Genomic DNA, 12,994 nt, shown 5'->3' with positions numbered 1-12,994 from the left:
GTCCCCATGGAAACAGAAATGTGATGCTTAACCAAGGCATTTTCTGTTTTCTCAGGTGAGTAAAATATCCAGGGCATGGTTTCAAAGAAAAGCAGGGATAGGCTTATATTGACTCTCCTGGCCAACATCACCGAGAAATACAGGTATCAGCTATTGATGTTAGTGGCCGCTTGCTACCAAAGCCATGGATCAGACCATTTAGCCCATTGAGTCCATGCCACTCATGTGCCCACTTGCACTAATCCCACTTAATTCCATTTCTTTTATTCACTTCACGTTCCCATCAACTATCCCCCACCACTCCCAGATTCAATACACCAGGGTCAATTTACAGGACCAATCTACACATCTTTGGGATGTGGGAGGAAACCAGAGCCCCCGGAGGAAACGCACATGGAAATACATGTGCAAACTCCACACAGTTGGTGCTCAAGCTCAGGACCGAACCCTGGAGCTGTGAGATAGTTCTATCACTGTGTGCAAATTGGCTGCCATGTACATTCTTTAAAAGAGCTTCAGTGTTTATAGAGTACGGGAAGGTTGACGGAAGATCTTTGTCTTGCAGATGCTAAGTGTATTATTCATGTCAATAATAGTAAAGATAGCATGCAGCAGGTCCAGAGGCAGAGCTGGAATTTAGAGCTGCTGTCTCATTAAGTAAGTCCTAGTGAGGAGGAGAGGACTAAGAAGGGAGTGGGTGTACTGAAAGCCATGGATGGAGAGAACAGGGTGCACAAGAGTCCACTGCAATGTTGTGGGATTTCAGTGTGCTCCGTGCATCTTCCCGCACTGCACAACACTGGTCTCCGACAGTAAAGGTTCATGGCACGGTATTGGAAAATGTGGCTCCACCTTCCATATCTCGGTAGCCACCAGTCAGCAAAGGTAGATGTTGATGATGAAATTCACCGTGGCCTTCGGAAGACCAGCACTGGCTTTGGTCATCTGGAGAAAAAGGTATTTGAAGATCAAGATCTCAAACCTGGCATGAAACTCATGGTCCATGGACAGCCATGATCCCTGCCCTTCTGTTTCTTTTTTAGACTCGGGCTACTTGCAATAAGCACCTCAGTTCACAACATATGTATCACCGACACTGTTGCTGCAAAATCCTCTAATTTACTGGCAGGATAAGCGAGCTAACATCCCCAGCATTGAGGGTCTAATTACGCTCAACCAGCTCCACTGGGCAGATCGTATTCCTTGCATGCTCAGCACCAGACCACTGAAGCAGACACTCTAATCCAAGCTTTGTCACAGGAAGAGATTAGCAGTTGGAAGGAGGAAACGATTCAAGGATGTTCTCAAAGCCTCCTTGGGAAAGTGCAACATCCCCACTGATGTGGGAATCCTTGGCCCAATTCCACTTAAAATGGTGAAGGAGCATAAGCAAAGGTAGTGAGAACCTTGAGTCCATGTGTTAGGAACACACAGAAGTCCAGGATAAATAGTGGAAGGAATGTACCACCTCCTGAACTATCTTCTGAATCAGCATCTCTTCCCCTACGACAAAATCTCTGGGTCCCACATTAGTCTCATCAGTCATCTCAGAACCCAGAGAAGTGGTCATCCTCAACCTGAGGTATTGGCTAAGAATGATTAAAATGAAGCCTGGATCCAGTCTTTGAACAAGTCTGTGGCATCATGTTTCTGCTGTGTGGTTCATCTGTATTGGGCCTGAACACATTTCCAACTCTCCTCCTTATGAGGGAATCAGTGCATTTATTCTGGCAGTTCAAATACGTAGGTAGCACAAAATGGGAAATTCCTTCTCTACCAACAAGTTTTGACACTTTATCGTAGTTTTCCTCCATGTAATATTAAAGTGATGTGAAAATGTCAGGGAATCTTAATTTGCCTTGTCCAGGAGTCAATTTTCACAATGTTGCTATGAAGCAGAAATTCCCCATCCATTAAGTCTAAATACGAATTAGATTGAATAATTAGATTATATTTCACATGTATGGTAGTGATTTAGTTAATTCTCTCAGAGGCCACTGAGATACCTTCTTATCTATTATATTGGGCTGACATAAGGTATCATCTTAATATTGCCTTACCTTTGCATCTCAGACTTCAGAGAATTGCTCTCCTGTTGTACAACTTTGGTTTTCTTCCCTCTGTACTTGTGGATTTACTTCTCTCAGGTTTACTATTCTTCAGTCTTTTGCCCAACGTGGATGATTCAAGGAGCAGAGTTGTTCCATGAGTACACAGTGTGCGGAATGAGAAAAATCCGAGGAATTTTTGGACAGGAGCAGGTCCTGGAACAGCCACCTATGAAAAATTATGCACTTACAGTAAAGAATAGGCCACTACTACATTATTAGGAATTTTGTTTTGTTTTATTTGCTTTATTAAGGCCTAGAAATATAATTATGAGGGTCAGCTTTTCTCCTGTTTTAAAGTAGGTGGACAATATAGTAGGTGGACATGCACATTTAGTGTGGTCCAGAAATATGTTACCACCCCTCCTCTGCCATCCCCGGCACTGGCTGGGCAAACTAAGAGGAAACTAATGCAAAGAAGGGAACTAGGCTACTTTGATATCTGCATTGCATAGTTGGAACAGTAGCTTTCTTCTGGAAAAGAAACAGCTGCAATCTGTCATAATGAGGATAATAAAATGTACAGACCTCAATGTGGAGTCAGGAGGAAGAGGAGTATTCTTCCTGGCACAACAATAAAACCACACTGGCTACTGTTAACAATCCTCCCTCACAACCCTGACCCTTCCGATCACTGCCCGCCATCCTCCCTAACTATTACATCTAGTCTTCCTTCCCCAGTCCCCACTGATGTTTCTCTCCCATTCATCCCTGTCCTATTAAATAAACTGCTGCAGGAGACAAGATGTCCAATCTCTAGGAAACAACAGGACTGATGACATTGAATACTATCGCCCAAGCTCACATGCATCTTTAGACCATCCATTTTGGATTATTCCTGTCTGCTTTTTGTGAGGAAGCTCAAATTCCCACACTAATGTGTCAAGCATGACCTGCAGTGTGATTTTCTTATTTAGTTACTTGTCATTGTAATCTCTTTAATGTATAAGCATGACGTAAAACTGCATAGTAGCCTATGACAATGTTGCTGTATCACTCCTGTTCTTCAGAGCCATTTAATACTCCCTTTCTTTTTATGTTACTAGGAAGAAATGAAACAGTGAAGGACTTCCCCTAGTCTGGAGGTGCATATCACAGGATGGAGTAATACCTGGCTATTTTTTCTCTTTTCATCCGGATATCTTCAGCATTTTTATTATTTGTAGATAAACATGAGCGAAATGCCAAAGCTCAGTGTACAAGTCACCAAGAAGGCTAAAAAGAGTTGAAAGTGTGATCAAGCAAATTGGGAAATAAGGATTTATTCACATCAGGTTTGGGACCTTAATTCTTGAAGGTTGCAAGGATGATGAAGACTATGGGGGGTAAGGTAGTTCCACAGCTTTGAGATCTGAAAAATAATGATGTTCCTTCAAAGATCAAATGAATGTAGTTTGCATTTGGGCTTTGTTTTTCTTCCAGGTAGTGGATCTGCTCTGCTGCAGACTCTTCCTGAACATTATCTTTTAAGCTGATGAGGAATACTTTTGCAAAACCCTTAATTAATGGAATCCTTTATTTGGATTTCCATTTGAGGAGGAAGAGATCCATCCTCCTTTAGACAGCTGCAGGGCTCCTTTTATTCAGATTTTGAATGCATTTTTTTTAGTTGATTGAATCTTAAGGATTAAACTTTATCCTCAGCCATTGTCTATTCAATGAACAAGGAAGGAATTAGTGTCTGGATAAACTTGTTCTATCATTCTGAGATTCTTCAGTACTGAACCATTCCCCATCCTCCACCTTTCCTTTCACTCACTATATCCTACCAAATTCAAAATATAGTGTTCCTTTTTTAGTAGTAGGGGATGATTTGGAATACACTGGCATTGTATCTGACTGTTTGTTCAACTCAGTGATGGGGATATTTTCTGTGCTTTGCAGGTAATATTCAAAAGAACCTCCTCAAATCTGTGTTTTCCACTGATGTATGTAAGGGTATTTTCAGTGTTCACTTCCAGGTGTCTTAATCATTTAGTTATGTCTGTGTTAGCTTCATATTTTCACAAGAATCAAAAGATATGGAGCAAGGGTGATGAAGAAGTTTTGAGGAGCAGGTTCGCCATGATCTGGTTAAATGGCAGAAATGGCTCAAAGGGTCGATTGGCCTATTGCTGTTCCTATGGGCACTCAACCTTTGCTTATCAATTTACATGCCCATGTATCTCTCCTGGGCAAAAGATAAATTGCTATAGATATGATGATCTTTTCTGATTTGCAGTTCACTATCGACACATTTCATGAAATGACCACCATCAATATTCCTATCCTATCGTTCTTGCTTCTTCATGAGATACACACGTGACACAGGGTGCATTATATCCATTTAACCATGCTGTTTAGTGGCACCAACTTAACTTATTCCAGAGCTGCATTTCAGCATCTGCTTCATCTGATGCTTAACAAAAATATTTTTGTTGTATTTTCTATTTACAATGAAACTGAAAGTATGAGCAACATTCAGATATCAAATTCTTTCCAGGTTCATTTGCTCCTTCACAATTATAAGCCCATCAACCTTTCCAATCTTAAAACCTAGCCATATTTACACCATCCTTTATCATCTTCCCTTCCTTGTCCTCAGTTGGCCCACTTTCAGTCAAAGTGTCAACCAAGTCCTGTTTATCTCAATGAATTCTGAGTTTGACATTCCACAGGTTTGCCTCTGTTCCTAATATTTTTACCAACTACCCACACCATCCAATAATCCTTTCTCCTGTCTTCAGCCTCTATTTCTTCCTCTCTCTCTGCCTCCTTCCCATTCAATAGTTTTATTATCAGTTTCTCTATCTCCGCTCTTATTTATACTAAAATTGTAGAGTTCTGTATTCTCAGAATCAATCAACACCATCATTAAGCTCACTGTCATTTGGATAAAGGACCTCAAACTTGGAAGCCAACTCAGAAAATTACTTGTATATCTTTGGTATATGATCCCCATGGCTGAATACTAAGCTGTTGTTTAACATTTTTTCGTTGAGAGCTCCAACAATACGCCTTCTAGTTCTTGCAATAATGCTGAGAATGTTGCTTCAAATTTTCATCTCTCTTTCTTCTTTACAGGGTGTATCTTGTTCGTATGGATGTTTCATTCCCAGTTTCAAGCAGTAGCCTATCCTTCAAACCCTTTTACAAACCTAATAACTCCTGCAATTATCTGAATGATACTTCATTTCTTCCCCAGCACCATTTTGCTACCCACCCATCACCTATGCTCTGGCCTCTGTCACGTCTTCTCTGATGGTGCTATTACCACTCCATTACTTCAGTAATATTGTCCCTTTTCTTTGCTGAGGTTTTCTCTCTAACTTGGATGAAGCCTAATCAGGTCAGTACTATTTCCTGTGCTTCTGCCTTCATCTGCTCTCAGAACATGACAAAGTCTTCCTTCTCCTCACTTTCTACTTCCCAGATTCTGAATTAATAAGTACCTCCTCCAGTACAATCTCACCACCAAACCCAGCTTCCCCTGTCCTCAAGGATCATAGCGTCCATGAGCATACTCTGGTATGCTCTTTCATCACCTGTTTCCCATCCTTTGCACCTTCCTGTACAAGTGCACATTGCTTCAATACAATTAATTTAAGCCTGACCGAAATCCAGTTGGGGTGTTGAAAGGTTTCATGGTGAATCTGCAGGTATTTTTTCTCCTACAGTTAGTGCCTTCCTATCTGAATATTGACATCTAGAGATTTAAATTTTTTCTCCTGCAGAAGCTTAATGCCACCCAGAATATTTGGGCTTATGCTATTTTGTGGTCTTTCACAAAATTTAGGCATATTGTTGGCCAATCAAAAGTAACAGAGGCAATGTTGAAACCAAACACTATTATAAGGGGTTTAATAAAATTAGTTTTATTTTAATTTTAAAAAGAAGATTGATGTCAATGTTTTATCATAGTATTCTAATTGAATCAGAGAAATTATATTCATTTTACTTAAATCTATTTGAAATCATATTGATGACAGGCAAACACCATAGGTTTCCTCAAAAACTTCTGTTCCAATTTAGCCTAATGTTGCTCAACACAATAATTTACAGAAGTACTTTCTTAAATGGATTTAATTTGGTCCACGTTAGTCCATCAGGTAGATTTAAATACATGATTTAAGCAATATCTACTGTTAGTAGAATCATATGTTTCAACATTAGAATATAAAAACATTGTGAAATTATTTAAAGAATAACAAAATACCTGATCCATGGTATGAAAGTAAGTTTGCAGAAGGTTTGTCACCAGATCTCTTTCAGGGGAACCAATTATTCTTAGAAGGGTGGTCTCATTGTTAATGTACACTTTCAACTTTATCCAGCTGTTGCTACAAAATTGTATCAATAGGCTTCCTGATATGATCTAGGTTGCATGTAAAAGCATAATAACACACTAACAATAAATTGTAGTCTGAGTAAGTGAATAAATTGCTAACAAAGTTTACTGAGTGGTATTGGCAAATATTCTCGCTGGCACTACAACAAAAACATATGCTACACTACTTTCCTCAAAGACCGTGGTGCGATGGAGCCATTCAAGGTAATTGGTGATGATTTTAAGTACATTTTACTGCCAAACTTTACTAGATTGAATCAAGTCCAAAAGTTTAGCCCTAACATGCCATTTCACAACGAAAAAAGGGATTACTTCAAGAGTTGCATTGACACATTTATCACTCATTCAAACAAGCTGTTAACACAATCACCCTCCAAACATATCGATTTACTACATAAGAACATATAAGGACATACAAAATAGAAGCAGGAGAAAGCCATCCCACCCCTTGCACCTGCTCCCCCATTCAATAAATCATGGCTGATCTCTTACTTCATTGCTACTTTCTTGCACCAATCCTGTGCCTTTATTCCCTAAATATCTAAAAATCAATTGATCTCTGCCTTAAATAAACTCAGCCACTGCCCTCCACAGCCCTCCTTGGTAGAGGATTCCAGGGATTCATCTGGATAAAGAAATTTCTTTTCCTCTCTGTCCTGAAAGGCTGACCCCTTATTTTGAGACTGTGACCCCTGTTTCCAGACACTCCATGCAGGGGAAACATCTACTCTGTCAAGCCACCATAAGAATGTTGTGCATTTCAATCGGCTAATACTCATTACCATTCAGCATGTATGAATGACCGGTTCCATTTCTCCAGAACTGTGATTATATTGTGAATGTTATTATTAAAATAGGAAACAAAATGAATGCACCATTGTAGAACTATTTATTCTTTGCTGATGAAAATATTGCTATGGAAAGTATCCGTGCAGATGTATGTATCTTTCCTTACATTGTTTACTTGCCCTCTGATTCCATCCATACCCAAAGAAAAGTATTTGCAACATCAACTGAATCAGCTAGCGTACAATATTGTGCCCCTATAGTGTCCAAAATTCCAAAACAGTCATTGCAAATATTTCAGGAGAAATTACACAGTTTGGTTGCAAAGTTTAAAAATTACATGATCTTATTTCTGAGAACCTGTTAGAAGTACACATGTTGATGCTGGCAAACTAAATTGTATTGAGAAACTCAGCAACATTTTTTGATCAAAGTAACAGCCCCCATTCCTTAGTGTTGCACTGTCTATCTGGTTGCTTTGAACTATAGCTCAACTCTGAACTTCCTGGAATTATTTAAATCAACAAATCATCCAGGAACTTTGAAATAATATCTTTTTCTCAAGTCAAGGGATGACTCCAGTTCTGTGGGTTCTGATAAGGCTGATAAGACCAATGTAAGACCTGCAGACTCTGCCACAGGTGAGACTGGGATGGGCAGGTATGTAGTTTGAGAAGTTACATGCTCCTTCCACCATTTATCCTGAGCTTCTTGTGCTCCTGACTCATAGATTCAATGTTATTTTAAGTGCTTTTTCTCCATTTTAAGTGGACATGAGCATGTGGGAGATGGGGTTGTGAAATGGTGATTGAAGTTCCTCTCCAAGCAGCGACATGAGTGTAGCCGGGAGTGGGAGCAGAGATAAAACAATATAATGCAGTGACGTAACAATAAATATGATATTATGATTGTCGGAGTTTGCCTCTTCACCAGATCTGCAAGATTGAACCTGGTTACATTCCCTCTCTGTCATATTTATTGTCTTTGATTTCAGTTCACTTTGTAATGCATTTGTTTATGCTATAGAATTTGAATGAACATTAGGAAGGCATTCATATCTATCTGATCATGTCTAGAGGTGAAAGCAGTTACTTTATTTTTTACACAATGAAGCATAAAACTTGTAGGTCTTGTTATTTTGTCATTTTTGTATCTATTCCAGTTGTTTTTCATAATCAAATTGTACAAAAGAAGAAAAAACATAAGAAGATAAGTGGAGGAATAGGCCACTCAGTTCCTCAAACCTACACCGCCATTCAATAGATATTGGGTGATCTGCCTCAGACCTTCTGTCCTGTACTTTACAAGTTCCCCACAGTCCTCAATTTGCTGATCTTTCAAAAATATATCTACTTCTTCTTTAAACCGCCCCAGTAATCTGACCTCCACATCCCACTTGGGGTAGCAAATTACAAAGATTCACCACCCTCTGCCAGAAGATGTTCCTAAGCACCTTAGTTTTAAATGAGCATCCCCCCAATCTTGTAATCCCTTTATTTAAGACTTATAGATAGAGTTATAGAATAGTACAGCACAGGAACAGGCCCTTCAGTCCACGATGTTGTGCTGAACTAATTAAATTAGTAATCAAATGCTCAACAACACTAATCCCTTCTGCCTACACAATGTGTATATCCCTCCATTTCCCTCACATTCATGTGCCTATCATATTTGCCTCCACCACCACCCCTAGCAGCGCATTTCAGGCACCCATCAATCTCTATGTGGAAAAAAAAACTTGCCCCGCACATCTCCTTTGAACTTACCTCCTCTCACCTCAAATGCATGCCTTCTGGTATTGGACATTTCAACCCCGGGAAAAAGATACTGGCTGTCTATCTATGCCTCTCATAATCTTATAAACTCTCAGATCTCCCCTCAGCCTCTGCCGCTCCAGGGAAAACAACGCAAGTTTATCCAACCTCTCCTTATAGCACATGCTCTCTAATCCAGGCAGCATTCTGGTAACTTATTCAAGACTCCACCACTAGTGAAGACAACTCAACGTCCATCCTGTCAAGCCCTAACGATCTCATATGATGCAATAATCATTCTCCTCATTCGTCTAAGCTCCAATTGTGATACCATATGTTCTGTGTACTTATCCTGACATTTCACTGTCTGTCTTAAGATATGGATATCTATTAAAATTAAACCAATGGACCTTATTTACCACTTACTACAACAGTGCAAAGTACAGGGTATGTTTTTTTGGTGCAAGTTTTTCAGTACTGTTCAAACATAAGTCTTTAATACTGTAATTACATTTATTGTAAAATCTGGTTTGAATTTACACAAAAGACCATTTTCTATTAACTTTCTGTAACCTTGACAAGTACATATTTGCCAAACAAATGGACTTCATTGCCCTAACACCTCTGATTTTGTCAGATTCTAAAGTTAGGGCTGGAATTTAGCTCTCCTTCCTGTTAGTTCGGACATACAAAATATAACCCCCATAATAGAATAAATACCAGTGGTTTTCGGTTACAGTGTCACATATAAGAGCCATATAAACTTGCTACAAATGGATAACTATATATCTTGCAACTAATTACATCTGGCCGCAGCTTTACCTGACAAACAGACTGCCAGCATTAATTTGACTTTCTCCGGTTCAGACAGCCATAACTTGTCAGCACTGAACTACTGATGAATAATGTGCTTGTGCAAAACAATCGGCTGTTTGGTCTGTTCTCCAGCAATTGGGGCACACTGTTAGGCAACATGTCAACTACATACTTGGGATTTTTCCAAGCGTCTTCTTCAACCTGAATACGCTCGTTTTAAGGCAAGATTAAAAGACCAGCATGAGAACTTCCAAATGGATGACAAAGAACTACTTTTGACTTTATGTGGCTTCAATTTAAGAAAGTTGATGTTTTAGAAGTGCTCGCATTCAATGTGTCTCTTTTAAAACTCACCTGTGTGTTAGTGCCCTGTCATATACAGTTGGAACGCTTTTAGCCCGCATATGCTTTTCATCAATTGCACTATTGTGAAAAACCATCAGTAACCCGTCTGAATTAAACTGAATGGAACCAGTTTATATATTTACAGTAACAGTTTATTCAAGTAACAGGACCCAGTTAACCATGTTTATTTAGTCGTGTAAAAATCCTTCTGTGTATAAATCCAATGTCTCAGTGTGATGGATGTGTGAAACGAGCACCAGGTTCCCCCGGAGCATCAGTCCCTCTGGGACCAAGCTCTTTGAGCAGATCTTTCCTTCGTCAACTCTGATTGAGAAAGTCTTGGGCGTGGGGGTGAGGGGGGGGGGGGTAATGACGTCATTTACGGAGCTTTGTTTTACCGAAAAACATAAACATTTCAAAGCTTCAACTTTTTGGGTTAATTAAGGAACGGAGACCAGCAGCCCTGCGTTTGAGAATTGCAACATGCCTTAACCTTACATCAATTAGCAAGATAGAGGGTGATTTTAAAACAGCAGCGTTCTCTAAACATATTATGTGATATATAAGAAAGCACAACTGTCATTATTAACTCTCTGAAAGGACACATTCTGAAATACATGTTTTAATAATAATCTGTCCGTCACATGAAGTTTGTCTCTAAACATATTATTAGTTATATATGAGAGAAACAGAAATTGTCATTAATAACTCTTTGAAAGGACACATTCTGAAATACGTGTTTATATAATAATCTGTCTGCCACATGAAGGTTGTTTGCTTTTGCATTTCTTAAATGGATTAAACAGCCGCCCTCCCTGCCTTACAATGTCACACCTGAGGATCAAAATGGGCAATTTCACCACGCCGAGGACAGCTTCCTGTTTCCACAACCAGCACCGTTTTCTGCTGGTCATGATGCGATGAAACCATCCAAGAGGTTTACGGTCCAGCAGAACCTGACATAAACATCATATCTAAAAAACTTCCGGATTAATAATAGTATGCAACCTGCATTAAGTACAACAATTGTGTATTTCTTAGGCGAATGTGGGAAACGAGGGAGGATCCTCCGGTTAATGAGACCACGGAAGTCTAATTAGTGGATCTTAGTTAGAATTAATGGTGCGATTTTCCAGGATCCAAGCATCCTGAGGTCAGAGACTCCTATTCAACATCAAGTTATAATAGAGGAACGCAACGCGTGAAGTTTTGTTTTACAGACGTGGATCAGAAGTCCCTGTCTCTTCATGTGTTTTTTTCATTGTCGATGCCGATGGCTTGGGTATTTGAGTAGGAACGCAAGACAAAAGATGTGCGTTACAAGCAAGGCATTTTGTGCTTAAAAAAAGGAAACGAAAAAGCTGAGGGCCAAGTTTGATGGGGTACTAATTATTTTGTAGCTGTGAAGGACTATAGAAGCATTAAACGGTGATTCAGCGCGGTTTCCTTTTATCTGTCTTATCAATTGATGTCTATACCGACCTAGCCTGGGTCTCCCAAGCACGTCAGAATGTTTCAGATACACAAGATTAAGTAGCAAGTGACATCCCAGATCACATAGCCCACCCAACAAGTACTGAAATCAGCGGAAAGGCTGTCAGAGTTTGCCTTCAATCCATTAATCTTCTTGCTTTTCAATTCTGCCAAGTCCGATCTCCTTCAAATAGTCAAGGAGAGTTGCGGAGAGTTTCTCCGCAAAGCCAGCATTTTATCCGCCCACACCTCATTTTTATTAGCCTTCAGTGCTACTGTTCTTCTAACAAGGGCGTTCAGCATTTTATTGTCTCAGGTGAACTGCAGGCTCCACACAGTCACACAGCACGGGAGACCATGCGGCCTCCTGAACCTCAGCAAGCAGGAGCCTTTGTCTAGAACCAATATTTTAAAACAAGTGTGGGGCTAAAGGGAGAATGATTATAAACTGGGACTGAAAGAAAACAAGACAGCGTAAGTAGCGGAAAACGAGCGAGTGCATGCCTCTACTCCCTGGAGGGGGGTTTGCTGGTCGATTTACCCTGAGAACAGGAGGAAGGCGAACCATCAAAAAAAACCTTGATCCTTTGAACAGATCTGAACTCAAATTAAGCAGCATGCCACGCATGCTTGTGTTAGTTTTTTCTTCTTCGTGAGAACCTTTTTGGGGGTTTTATGTATCTGTCACCTCCACTCTTCGGCTCAACAATACGCGTTTCACAAGATTCTGACCAAATTACAATCACTTCTAGCGATTTATGCTAACAGGTAGACTAATGACACTTCAAACCCAAACTGCTGAACGAAAATTCATTTATTCACAGACCAATCACCCTTAACGGAAACCAATCCAGACAGTTACATTATGAGACACAGACAACGCCAGGGATCATTACCTGAAAAAGTTAAGGCCGAATGTAATTATAATAGGGCGGTTTGATACGCTTTTTGTTCACTTAACTGATTAACCCCTGCAGAAATAAATTTGCTCTGTTTTAAAACCGGTCAGTAAGTGAAAGCAACAAGTGAAATGACAAATAACCGCCAACTAACGTTTGTATGTTGCTTTTGCAGACGGACGATTAGTGCCCCTTTCGCAAAGAGTGTTGCAGTATGAAACATTAAACATCTGAAAGATGATTTATGGAAATCATCCAGTACTGTGACAAATGTTCTTCTTGACAACAGAAACTCCTACTTTTTTTTGTGACACTGCCGAAAATTGTAAATATATTGAAATGCGCTGAAACATGTTTCCTTTTGCTGCTGATGGTTACAGACCCGCGAAACAATTTCGGACAATTCTTCTAAACTGCTGCGGGGTAGGAATGTGCCCTTTAAAATAACCCGCTTTACAAAATATGCATCATTGACGGGTCAACTAA

The sequence above is a fragment of the Pristis pectinata genome, chromosome 2, assembly GCF_009764475.1.
Source record: "Pristis pectinata isolate sPriPec2 chromosome 2, sPriPec2.1.pri, whole genome shotgun sequence".
Classification (NCBI taxonomy): domain Eukaryota; kingdom Metazoa; phylum Chordata; class Chondrichthyes; order Rhinopristiformes; family Pristidae; genus Pristis; species Pristis pectinata.
Note: the sequence above shows the minus strand (reverse complement) of the source record.